General features: G+C 38.2%; 1 pseudogene; it reads left to right on the top strand.

Annotated features, from left to right (window-relative positions):
• The first annotated feature begins 2,514 nt into the window (after positions 1-2,514).
• On the top strand, positions 2,515-4,101 carry LOC129071152 (importin subunit alpha-1-like; annotated as a pseudogene).
• Positions 4,102-13,453: the final 9,352 nt, after the last annotated feature.

The raw sequence follows: 13,453 nt of genomic DNA, 5'->3' as shown, positions 1-13,453 counted from the left end.
CGCAAATCAATAAACGTAATACATCACATAAACAAAAGGAAGCACAAAAATCATATGATCATATTAATAGATGTGGAAAAAGCATTCGATAAGGTACAGCACTCACTTATGATACAAACACTCGGCTAAGTGGGAGTAGAGGGGGCATACCTCAACATAATAAAGTCCATATATGAAAAACCTATAGCCAACATCATACTCAACGGGCAAAAACTAAAAGCTTTCCCACGAAGATCGGGAACAAGGCAAGGATGTCCACTTTCACCACTTCTATTCAACATAATATTGGAAGTCCTAGCCACAGAGATCAGACAAGAAAAAGAGATAAAAGGCATCCAAACTGAAAATGAGGAAGTAAAACTGTCATTGTGTGCAGATCACCTGATAGTGTACATAGAAAACCCTATAGACTCCACCAAAAACCCACTTGACCTAATAAGTGAATTTGGCAAAACAGCAGGATACAGAGTCAATATTCAGAAATGAAAGGCATTTTTGGACACCAACAATGAAATATCAGAATCAGAACTCAGGGGAAAAAATCCCATTTGCTATAGCAACAGGAAAAATAAAGTACCTAGAAATAAACCTAACCAAGGAGGTAAAAGACCTGTACTCAGAAAAACGACACAAGAAAGAAATTAAGGAAGACACAAATAAATGGAAGCATATACTGTGTTCATGGATTAGAAGAATTAACTTCATCAAAATGTCCATACTACCCAAAGCAATTTATAGATTCAACACATATCCCTATTAAAATACCAGCGACATATTTCACAGATATAGAACAAACATTTCAAAAATTCATATAGAACTCTAAATGACCCCGAATAGCTGCGACAGTTTTGAGAAAGAAGAACAAAGTAGGAGGGATCACAATACCTGGCATCAAACTATATTACAAGGCCAGTGTAATCAAAAGAGTCTGGTACTGGCACAAGAACAGACCCATAGACCAGTGGAACAGAATAGAAAGCCCAGAAATAAGCCCATGTCTATATGGGCAACTAATATTTGGCAAAGGGGGCAGAAGCATAAAATGGAGTAATAGCAGCCTCTTCAACAAATGGTGTTGGGAGAGCTGGACGGCTACATGCAAAAAATTGAAATTGGGTCATCAGCGGACACCATACACAAAAATAAACTCCAGATGGATAAAAGACTTAAATATAAGTCGCAACACCGTAAAAGTCCTAGAGGAGAACATTGGCAGGAAACTCTCAGATATTCCACACAGCAATATTTTCATCGATATGTCCCCTAGAGCAAGGGACATAAAGGAAAGAATAAACAAATGGGACTACATCAAAAGAAGAAGCTCTGCGCGGCTGAAGAAAACATCGCAAAATGAAAAGGGAACATACCATATGGGAAAATATATTTGACAATGATACCTTGGACAAGGGTTGATCTCCAAAATATGTAAAGAACTCACATGACTCCCCTCCAGGAAGACAAACAACCCAATTTAAAAATGGGCAAAGGACCTGAACAGACACTTCTCCAAGGAGGACATACACAGGGCCCAGAGACAGATGAAAGGATGTTCATCATCACTAGCCATCAGAGAAATGCAAATTAAAACCACAATGAGATACCACTTCACACCGGTCAGAATGGCCATCATAAACAAATCAACAAACAGCAAGTGCTGGCGAGGCTGTGGAGAAACGGGAACCCTAGTCCACTGTTGGTGGGAATGCAGACTGGTGCAGCCACTGTGGAAAAGTAGAAAAGCTAAAAATGGAACTGCCTGTTGACCCAGCAATCCCACCGCGGGGATTATACCCTAAGAATCCCAAAACACCAATTCAAAAGAACCTAAGCACCCTAGTGTTCATAGCAGCACAATACACAACAGCTAAGTATTTGAAGCAACCTAAGTGCCCATCCATAAATGAGTGAATCAAAAAATTGTGGTACATTTATACAATGGACTACTACAGAGCAGAAAGAAAGAAGGAACTCCCACCCCTTGCGACAGCATGGATAGATCTGGAGCGCATCGTGCTAAGCGAAATAAGCCAGGTGGTGAAAGAAAAATACCATATGATCTCACCTATATCAACAAAACTAACAAGCAAGAAAAATTTAACCAGCAACATTGAGAGAAAAAACAAACCAACAGTAACCAGAGGGGACGAGGGAGGAGGGGTGCAGGGAAAAGAAGGGGAAGGGTCAAGGAACACGTATAAAGGACTCATGGACAAAGCAAAGTGAGGAAGGACTGAGGGTAGGAGGTGGGGGTGGGTGGGGCTGGGGAAAGTCGTGGCAGGAACATGGAGACAAATGTATTTGAGCAATAGGAAAATAAAAATGAATAAAAACTTTTTTAAAAGAAATTAAAAATATTTAATAGTCTTCATGCTAATCCGTATTGGATGTTTTCCAAGCAACTGAACTACAGCCTGCCCACTTCCCACTGTCTCCTGTGAAAAGCCTGAGCTGGCTGTCTAGGTACAAAGTCAGGCTCAGTCTGGTCAGAGAGCTATCTCCCTTTGTCTCATAACCATGTCCACCAATAAGAATCCTAATTCACCAGCTGCCCACCTTAATAGATTAAGAACAAGGGGAAAGACAGTACAGAAATGAGGTGTTGCCAAATAGAAGTTAATGTGGAGCTGAGAAAAGCTAAGAAGGATGAACAGACGCTGAAAAGGAGAAATGTAAGCTCATTTCCTGATGATGCTACTTCTCCACTGCAGAAAAACTACAACAACCAGGGCACTATAAATTGGTTGAGGACATTGCCAAAGGCATAAATAGCAAAAATTTGGAAAGCCAGCTCCAAGTTACTCAGGCTGCAAGGAAACTGCTTTCTAGGGAAAAACAGCTAGCCATAGCCAACATAATCCAGGCTGGTTTGATTCCAAAATTTGTTTTCTTCTTGGGCAGAACTGATTGTAGTCCCATTCAGTTTGAATTTGCCTGGGCCCTCACTAACATTGCTCCTGGGACACTGGAACAAAATAAGACTTTAGCAGATGAAAGTGCTATCCTAGTATTCATTTCTCTGTTGGCATCTCCCCATGCTCACATCACTAAACAAGCAGTATGGGCTCCAGGAAACATCGCAGGTGGTCGTTCAGTTTTCCATGACTTGGTTATTAAATACAGTGCAGTTGACCCACTGTTGGCTCTTCTTGCAGTTCCTGATATCCATCTTTAGCGTGTGATTATTTACATAATCTCACCTGTACACTTTCAAATCTTTGTCGCAATGAGAGTCCTGCACCTCTGTTAAATGCTGTTTAGCTGATACTTCCTACTTAGTTCATCTCCTGCAGCATGATGACGCAAAAGTATTAACAGATAGCTGTTGGGCCATCTCCTACCTTACTGATGGTCCAAATGAAAGGATTGAAATGGTTGTGAAAACAGGAGTTGTGCCCCAACTTGCGAAGCTCCTAGGAGCTACTGAATTGCCAACTGTGACTCCTGCACTAAGGAGCCAAAGGAAATATTGTCACTGGGACAGATGAGCAGACTCAGGTTGTAATAGATGCAGGAGCACTTGCTGTCTTTCCCAGTCTGCCAATTAACTCTAAGACTAATATTCAGAAGGAAGCTATATGGACAATGTTAAACATCATAGCTGGCTGCCAGGATCAGATAACAGCAAGTTATGAATCATGGATTAGTCTCATTCCTCATTGTTCTCTCTAATGCAGACTTTAAGACACAAAAGGAACCTGTATGGGCTGTGACCAACTACACAAATGGTGGAACAGTTGAACAGATTGAATACCTTGTTTACTGTGGCACAATAGAACCATTGGTAACCTCTTAGCTAATAATCTTGGTGAAAGGTACCAAAATTATTCTGGTTATTCTGGGTGCCATTTCAAATATCTTCCAGGCTGCTGAGAAGCTAGGTGAAACTGAGAAAGTATAATGATCAAAGAATGTGGAGGTTTGGACAAAATTGTAGCTCTACAAAACCATAAAAATGAATCTGTATACAAAGCTTCATTAAACTTGGTTGAGAAGTGTTTCTCTTTGGAGGAAGAGGAAGATCAAAATGTTGTGCCAGAAACTACCTTTGACAGCACTACGTTCCAAGTTCAGGATGGCACTCCTGGAACCTTTAACTTTTAGATTGTACATCTGAGGCATAAAATGTTGTTTGTTGTGTACTATGCTTGGTATAAGTTTGTCGTACTGTTTCTCTATTAAGAACTTCTTTTTAATGTGGCTTGTTATTGCAGCACTTTTTACAATGAAACTATACTTGAACAGCTCCAAACTGTACATACTGTATGAAACTTCTCCTCTCAATGTGCTTCTTATTTCTGTATGGAATAACATATCTTACAGTGTCCTGCAAATAAAGATTAATTTCAACCATAAAGAAAGAAATTAAAAATATTTTTTGCTAAATAAAAATTTAAGGATGAAAAATTTAAAAATCTCCCATAATGCTGAGGCAATGCAATATAAAATAAAAATAATTTATTGCATTTTATTGAATAAAAATTTTTTAATTACCACAATCTATCAAAAAATATAAAACTTAGATGTCATGTCTTCAAAATATTTTTATTGTAAAATAATTTTAGACTTATGGAAAAATTGCCAAAATAGTACAGAGTTACCATATATTATTGCCCCCATTTCTCCTAACGTTAACACCTAATATAACCATGGTACAATGATCAAATCCAAAATATTAACAATGAAGGTAGACTCTTAATTAAAACTATAGACTTTGTTTGAATTTCGCTGATTTTTTTTCACTAACATCCTTCTTCTGTTCCAGTATTCCACATTGCATTTAGTCTTCATAGGTCTTCAGTTTCTTCTAATCTATGATGGTTTCTCAGTCTTTCTTGTTTTTCATGGCCTTCCCAATTTTTAAGCATACTGGTGAGTTATTGTGTAGGATGCCAATCAGTTTGGGTTTGTCTGTTGCTTTCTCATTATACAGTTATGCATTTTTGGCAATAATTCTACAGAAGTTATAGCCTGCCCATCTCAGTGTGTCATATTGGGAGTATATATGTTGACACGTCTTCTTCTTGGTGAATATTGACCTTGAACACCTGGTCAAGGTGGTATCTGTAGAATTTCTCCACAGTGAAGTTACTGGTTTTCCTTTTGTAATAAATATCCTGGAGAGACATTTTGAGACTAGATGCAGTATCCTTTGGTTGCTCATTTCTATTGGTTATCAATTTCTTAACATTTCCAAAGTGTTTTTAGGGTGGCTAGGTAATGACTCCAATAATGACAAAGGATCTAACTTGAAAACATACATACCCTAATTTTTAATTATTCTGCAGTTTTACCCTTACTTCTTTCCTAATGAGATGTGTACTCCTTATAATCACATGAGGAAAATAATGAAGTGCATTGGTCCTTCACATTTGATGGCTTATATACACTTAGGACTTTTATACATGTAGGACAATCAATGCTCAGGATTTTTTAAGTATTCATTTGCTTTTTCTATTGTTTCTTTTATTAATGCATATTATGGGAAATGTCCTGGGACCAAGAGGCTGGAGGAAGAAGCTGACAACTCCATAGTTTGTTACATCAGAGTTTAAGGAAACTTACAAAGAGGTGCATCTTGGGCAGTGGCAAGACCATGTGGATATGCCTGCACCATGCGGCAGCAGCTAACGGGTTACATGCGACAGGCAGAATGGACAGAGACACTGGGCTGTAAGCCACCCCAGATCCGGGGGAAATGCTTTTACATACTTTGCCAGGGCCAGGGCTTCTTCCAGGAACCAGCACACCTAAGGCATAGGGGAGAGGTCAGATAGTCTCTGAGAGGACTTAGGAGAAGCCTCTGTTCTGGCCCGGATCTAGCTGGACCTGGCATGAGGGCCCAGCAGCAGTCAGGCAGGGTCAGGCAGCAGTCATGCCATGGAATAGTCTCTCCTCTGCAATACATTAATTGTGAATTTGGGGAATAGACCTGGTGTTATCCGAATATACCTTTTAAAAAATTTTTTAAATTAACTAATTTATTTTTCCAAGTACATTTGTCTCCGCCTTCCTCCCACCACTTTCCCCTGCCGCTCTCCCCCTTCCCTTCCTCAATCCTTCCCCACTTTGGCTTTGTCCATGAGTCCTTGCTATATGTTCCTTGACTAGCCCCTTCCCTTCCTTTTCCTCTGCCCACCCCTCCCTCCTTCCTTCTTGTCTCTGTTGGTTTCTTTTTCTTTCAGTGTTGCTGGTCTTATTTTCCTTGCTTCTTATATGCTTTTAAATCATGTGTGCCATACTGTTTCCCTCTAAGAAAACACTGTCACAAAGTAGCAGTATTCGGTTAAATATGTTACTACCTTAAACCAATTATTTTTTTTCATTGATTTCATATGGATTTATTTCAGAGTTGTCATTGTGTTACTGTGCACAGCTCCTATCCCAGTTCTCAGCATCTTTAAAATCTTATCTTTAACATAGCCATTTAATTGCAAAGCAGTAGAATACATACATATTATAATCATCATGTCTTTTTTATTTCTGAAGGCTTCTCTTGCCATCTAAAATTATTTTTTTATTTATTTATATTTTTAAAATCATGTTTATTCTATTACAATTGTCTGAATTTTTCCCCCTTTGCCCTCCTCCACCCAGTCTTTACACCGATATTAAGAAATGATCAGTCACCATGGTAGAAACCAATATTCTTGTCTTATTACTGCTTGTGGTGGACAACAAAATGCCCTCTGTCTGCACAAAGATGTCCATGTGCAAACGCCCAGAAACTGAGTAAATATGCTACCTTAAAAGGAAAAAAGGACTTTACAGATAAGATTAAATTAAAGATCTTGGCATGGGAAGATTATCCTGGATTATCCAGGTTAGCCAAGTGTAATCACAAGGTTCCTTAAAAGGGAGAGGCAGGAGAGTCAGAGTCAGAGAAGGAGATGTGACCAGGCAAGCAGGTATCAGAGAGAGAGAGATTTGAAGGTGCTACACTGCAGGTTTTGAAGATGAATGAGAGGGCCACATAGCAAAGAATGCAGACATTCTTAGAAGCTGAAAAAGACAGGGAAATAGATTCTACCCTAGATCCTCAAGAAGGAACTCAGCTTTGCTAATTGGGGAGGAAGAAACTTCCCTCTGCCCTCTAGGTTCTTCTGGCTGGTCTAATAATCAAATAGACATGAAATAGATTAACAATAGAAAAATATTGTGTTTTGTTGTGTGTAATGTGCACTTTTTTGCCCAAATTTTTGAGGTAAAAATAATGCATTATACATGGGTATGCATTATACATGGGTATGATGCTTATATACCATGGGTATAAAAATGGACATAATAATCCTGTGCATAGCACACACAGAAACGTGGGTGTTTATTATACATGGCAAAATACGGTAACCAAATTTCATACATAAATATGTATGGGAATCCCGCATACATGAAAGAGTGAGAGACCCCATATGCAGAAGAGGTTCAGAGAGAGAAAGGCAGATTATAAGCCATTCTGAACTAGGGGCAAGATAAGTTGCCTTGAAGGCTTCAAAGAGTCATTGCAGCATGATAAGAAGAGCAGAATAGAAGTTTGCTCTTTTCTACATATAAGTCAAAAGAGGTTATCTCTGATAATTTCTTATTATGGGAAAGACCCCTAATTTAAGTTCTTCTAGGTAGTAAAGGGGGGCAGAAGTTACTCTAGCTGAAGTTGCCCGAAGTGGCTAAATTTGCCTTAGGTTAAAACAATCCACATACAACAAAGGCATGGGAGGCTCATTCCGAACCCCCATACCAACATAACACTTTTAGCCCCATAAGACCCATTTGGACTTCTGACCTACAGAACTATAATAAATTCATGTTGTTTTAAGCCACTAAGTTTCTGGTAATTTCTTACAGCAGCAATAGGAAACTAATACACTGCCTCAAGAAATTACTTATCCTTTTCTTATTTGCCAGTAATGTATATTTGAGTGATATTTATATTTCACTTTCAATTTGAAAGATTAATTAAGTGACATGTTATAAAAATACTCGAATTTTTTAAATCTGTGCCATCCATGGCATTTGGAGAGAGGATATATCTTTATTAATTCTAGAATATAAAATTGAATAATTGTATATGAGTAAACCAGATGCCAAAAGTATTTATGTATTCACAGTAAATTTCCCAGATTCTATCGCTTATATTTTTTCAAATTCACAGTAGCTGACTAGAGCAGGTTATTAGATAGATACACTTTGAAAAATTAAGACTTTGTGTAATTAAACACAAAGAGAATAAATGGGGCATTTAGGTCTGTATTTCTTATATCAAATGATAAATAAGTTATAATATTATTGGCACATAAACGAATATGCATGAGACATGACCATTTTTATACCTAGCAGTTTGAGATAATTTCTGAAAACAACTACTAATGGTTTTATTTTATTTTTTTAGAGGAAAAAGCAGTAAAAAGAGCACACAGGAAATTAAAAAGATATCTGATTTCTTTTTTATTTTTGATTGTCCCAGGGATTAATATTTGGAAGAAGTTTTTCCAAAATACACTTTTCTAACACTTTCTGAAGCAGTGACATTCCAGATAATGAAAAGCTACCAGCATGTACTGCTGATCTAGATGGACTATATTATATATATATATAAATATATAATATATATAAATATTATATACATATATAAATTCCTTGTATTGCTATCATATGGACCTCTTTTTAGTTTCTTCCAAGTGCCTAAGGAAGATAAACCTTATTTGTTACTTATATTATCTGGTCTCACAACGATGAGGTCAAGAATTATTTGAAGGACTTTATTTTCCAAAAAAGTGATGTTTTTATATCAAAAATAATTTCAGTTTGTTATTGTCATTGTTCTATTTTTTTGCATTGTAGGTGAAGGCAGAGATTAGATTATTCAGCACCCTACATCAGTCCCTCCCCTACATTTTCTCTCTTTGCTGGTCTCGCTGAGGGCACCAGATTTGAGTTATACATCTCCCCAGGCTATGTCCGTCCCTAATTCCCATAACTTCCCACTCTGTGGCTGGCCAACCAGGCCATGTTGTTAAGGATGAAAGAAGAAGCCAAGGAGAAACTGTGACTTGGTCTACACCACAGCCACTCCACCCAGTGCCACAACGCAAGCCAGACTTACGTGTAGGAGGTGACCCATGTGGTATAATTATCTAAATGCTGGGAAGAAAGTTGCTTCTAAAACATCTTCCCTAATCTTGGTTTCACAGCTAGAGTTTCCTTTGTTTCATTTAAATAGATAGTTTCCCACCCCCCTGTTAAAATGAAGATATTCAAAATAAAGTAACATTTTGAGTTTTCAGGCATTTATTTCATAGTATGGGTAAGTTACCAGATTCCTTCTTGAGAGTAGATTTTGATGGAGAAAGAGAACATGAAGACTTTGATGGCTAAGGGACAGGAGACATTTATGAAAGGAAATAATTCAGAAGGAGCAAACTATTCATGGGGAATCAACATTTCATAGGTTATCCTAAAATAAACGTTTTGTTCAAAGTATAATGATATATCTGTTATTTATCTTTCCTTATCTGTGAATCTGGGATGCTGATTCTCCACCCCTCATGACCACCCTCTCCTGGCACCTTCCACTCCCCTAACCATCTTCCCACCTACCTAGTAAGGACATAACCTAGAAGTAACTCTGCCAACACCAATGACCACTCTCATTACAGCTTGGGGATGTTGGAGGTGCTAATAGGGGAACTCAAGAGTTAAAGATTTTAGCTTCAGCCATTGTTGATAGGCTTAAGTGATTAATGCATGTGGAAAGTTGTTATTCAAAGAACTGGAATGCACAACTTATGTGACTCTAGGAAGTCTTGTGCCCCAGGGGGTCTGCAAGTGATGGAGATGGTAGCTGAGCCATTGTGTTCCAGGGAGGGAACTTCCCTGACTCAAATAAAGAATTGTTGATCAACAGATAAAAAAGTTCCAGGAAAATTGCCAGAGCACAGCTTTTATCCAATTAGTCTTTTTTTTCAAACCCCTCACCTACCCTTTCTTCTCCTTATAAAAATATTAGTTTGAAATGAGATGTTTAAAATAGGTTTTGAGGGCACATAACCCACCATATTCTCAGATCTCCAGCATCTGAATAAAGCACCCATAAAGATTCAATCCTTGTCTCTACTTACTGGTTCTGACAGTAACAGGTAGCACAAACGCCAACTTTTCTTGTTTCAGTGCCTGCTTTGCTCTAAGGAAAGCAGGTTGAAGAAATATTTTAAATGCTTCCAATAATACTAAAATATATTAAGTATGTTTAAATATTATGTAAATATATTAAACCATATGTAAAGATATGTTAAAATAGTAAAATAAATCACATCACTTTATGCCCCCTAGGATGACTATAATCAAAAAGTAATAACAAGTGTTGGTGAGGATGTGGAGAACTTAGAATCTTCATACACTGCTGATAGGGTTGTATACTACTATAATTGTTTGGAAAACAGTCTGGTAATTCCCCAAATGACTGAATATAGACTTACCATATAACCCAGCAATTTTACTCTGAGGTATATACAAAAAAGAAATGAAAACATATATTCACAGAAAAATGTTATGCATAAATTTTCATATCAACAAAAAAAACCCTCATAATTACACAAAAGTGCACAGAACCCAGATGTCCGTCAGATGGTGACTGGATTGAAAAAGGTTATATATCCATACAATGAAACATTATTTAGTAGAAAGGTTAGTATATCCAAACAATGAAACGATAAAAGGGCAGAATATTCTTACGCATACCAAAACACAGACGAACCTTGAGGACATTATGCTAAGTGAAAGAAGCCAGCCACAAAGGACCACATATCATATGATTCCATTTACATGAAATGTCCAGAATAGGCAAACTATAGAAACAAAGAGCAAGGGCAGTTGCCTAGGAATGTGGGAGGAGAGAATGGCTGTTGATGGATGTAGGTATTCTTTACAAAGATGATGAAAATGTTCTAAAATTGATTGTGGTCATGGCTTTCCAACTTTGAAAACTGTTTAATTGTACACTTTAAATGAGTGAATTGTACAGTATGAGAATTATATCTCAATAAAGCTGTTACAAGGCAAAAAGAGTAACATGACCACAGAGACCGAAATCTCTCCATACACCATTTTGAAGAATTCACAGTCAATTTAATTCTCACTGGAGCTCAGTCAACCCAGAGATGCTGGATCCTAATACCCATCTTCTCCCCACCAGGACCCCAGTATTCCAGAGAATCTCAGAAATCCAGGTGGCATCTAACCCAGGGTCCTGTGAACCATCCCCACTCCAACTCCACCAAATACCATGGACTGCTGATTTTATGGTTATTGAAGTTCAATGTGAAAGGTTTTTATGAAAGAAAACAATTTTTTAGTTAGAATGGGTACATCTGTGACTTCCAGCCAAGATGGAGGCAAAGTAGATACACTGTTCCTCCTCACACAACCAAAAGAAGGACAACAGCTTTAAAAGCAAAAAACAACCAAAACTGCCAGGAAATTGAACTGTATGGAAGTCTGACAACCAAAGAGTTAAAGAAGAAACATTCATCCAGACTAGTAGAAGGGGCGGAGGCAGGCAAACAGGGCAGAGAGGATGCAAGGCAAGGCAGCAGCTGGAGGACCGAGCAGGCAAGGTGGCAGCTGGCAAATCAGGCAGGCGGTCTCACATTTGCGTGATGATAAACTAGGAAGAACAACTGGGGAGCGAGACCAATGTTGCAACCCAGGATTCCAGCACAAGAAAAGAAAGCCCCAAAACCATTGGCTGTAAAACTTGTGAGGGTTGTGGCAGTATGAGAAGCCCCCAGCCTCATAAGAAAGTTCGTTGGAGAGACCCACAGGGTCTAGGAATGTACACAAACACATCCACCTGGGAATCAGCACCAGAAGGGCCCAATTATCTTGTAGATAGCAGGGGAAGTGACTGAAAGCAGGGCCAGAGCCAAGCAAGCAGCATAGTTCCCTTTTGGATCCCTCCTCCAAACACAATATCACAACATAGCTAAGTGAGCTGCCCCACCCTGGCAAATACATAAGGCTCTGCCCCTTACAACATAATAGGTGTGCTGAGACAAAGAAATATGGCCCAAATGAAAAAACAGATAAAAACTCCTGAAATAGAACTAAATGATGAGGAGATAGACAACCTATCATATAAAGAGTTCAAAACACTGGTAATCAGGATGCTCACAGAAATGCTTGAATATGGTTGCAAAATAGAGGAGAAAGTGAAGGCTATGCAAAGTGATATAAAGGAGAATATACAGGGAATCAACAGTGACGGGAAGGAAACTGGGACTCAAATCAACAATATGGAGCAGAAGGAAGAGATAAACATTTAACCAGAACAAAATGAAGAAACAAGAATTCAAAAAAATGAGGAGAGGCTTAGAAACCTCCAGGAAACTTTAAATGTCCCAACATCTGAATCATAGGGGGGCCAAAAGGAGAAGAGAAAGAGCAAGAAATTGAAAACTTATTTGAAAAAATAATGAAGGAGAACTTCCCCAATCTGGCCAAGGAAATAATAGACTTCTGGAAAGTCCAGGAAGCTCAGAGAGTCCCAAAGAAGTTGGATCCAAGGAAGCACACACCAAGGCACATCATAATTACATTACCCAAGATTAAAGATAAGGAGAGAATCTTAAAAGCAGCAAGAGACAAGGAGACAGTTACCTACAAAGGAGTTCCTATAAGACTATGAGCTGATTTCTCAGAAGAAATCTTACAAGCAGAAGGTGCTGGAAAGTGTTCAAAGTCATGAAAGGCAAGGAGCTACATCCAAGATTACTCTATCCAGCAAATCTATCACTTAGAATTGAAGGGCAGATAAAGTGTTTCCCAGATAAGGTAAAATTAAAAAAGTTCACCATCACCAAGCCCTTATTATATGAAATGTTAAAGGGACTTGACTAAGAAAAAGAAGAAAATCAAAACTATAAACAGTAAAATGACAACAAACTCACAACTATCAATAACTGAACAAAAACAAACAAACAAACAAAGCAAACAACTAGAACAGGAACAGAATCACAGAAATGGAGATCACATGGCAGGTTATCAGTGGGGAGGCTGAGGGGAGAGAATGGGGGAAAAGGAACAGGGAATAAGAAGCATAAATTGTAGGTACAAAATAGACAGGGAGAAGTTAAGGATAGCATAGGAAATGGAGAAGCCAAAGAATTTATATGTATGGCCAATGGACATGAATTAAGGGGAGGGAATGCTGGTGGGAGGAGGGGTGCAGGGCAGAAGAGAATAAAGGGGAAGAAAAAAATGGGACAGCTGTAATAGCATAATCAATAAAATATACTTTTAAAAAAGGATGGGTACATCTTATAAACTAGACATATATTTAATATGGATATTAAATATATGTGTAAGAAACTGAGCCACATTAATATAAGAATGAATCTGTCAGTTATACATAAATATTTGCTAAGCATTTTACTAAGTGCCAGACCCTGTACTTACAGCTGGT

The sequence above is a fragment of the Pteronotus mesoamericanus genome, unplaced genomic scaffold, assembly GCF_021234165.1.
Source record: "Pteronotus mesoamericanus isolate MK-2021 breed Mesoamerican mustached bat unplaced genomic scaffold, CSHL_Meso_final contig_26, whole genome shotgun sequence".
NCBI classification, from domain to species: Eukaryota; Metazoa; Chordata; class Mammalia; order Chiroptera; family Mormoopidae; genus Pteronotus; species Pteronotus mesoamericanus.
Note: the sequence above shows the minus strand (reverse complement) of the source record. Positions and strands in the feature narration are given on the sequence as shown.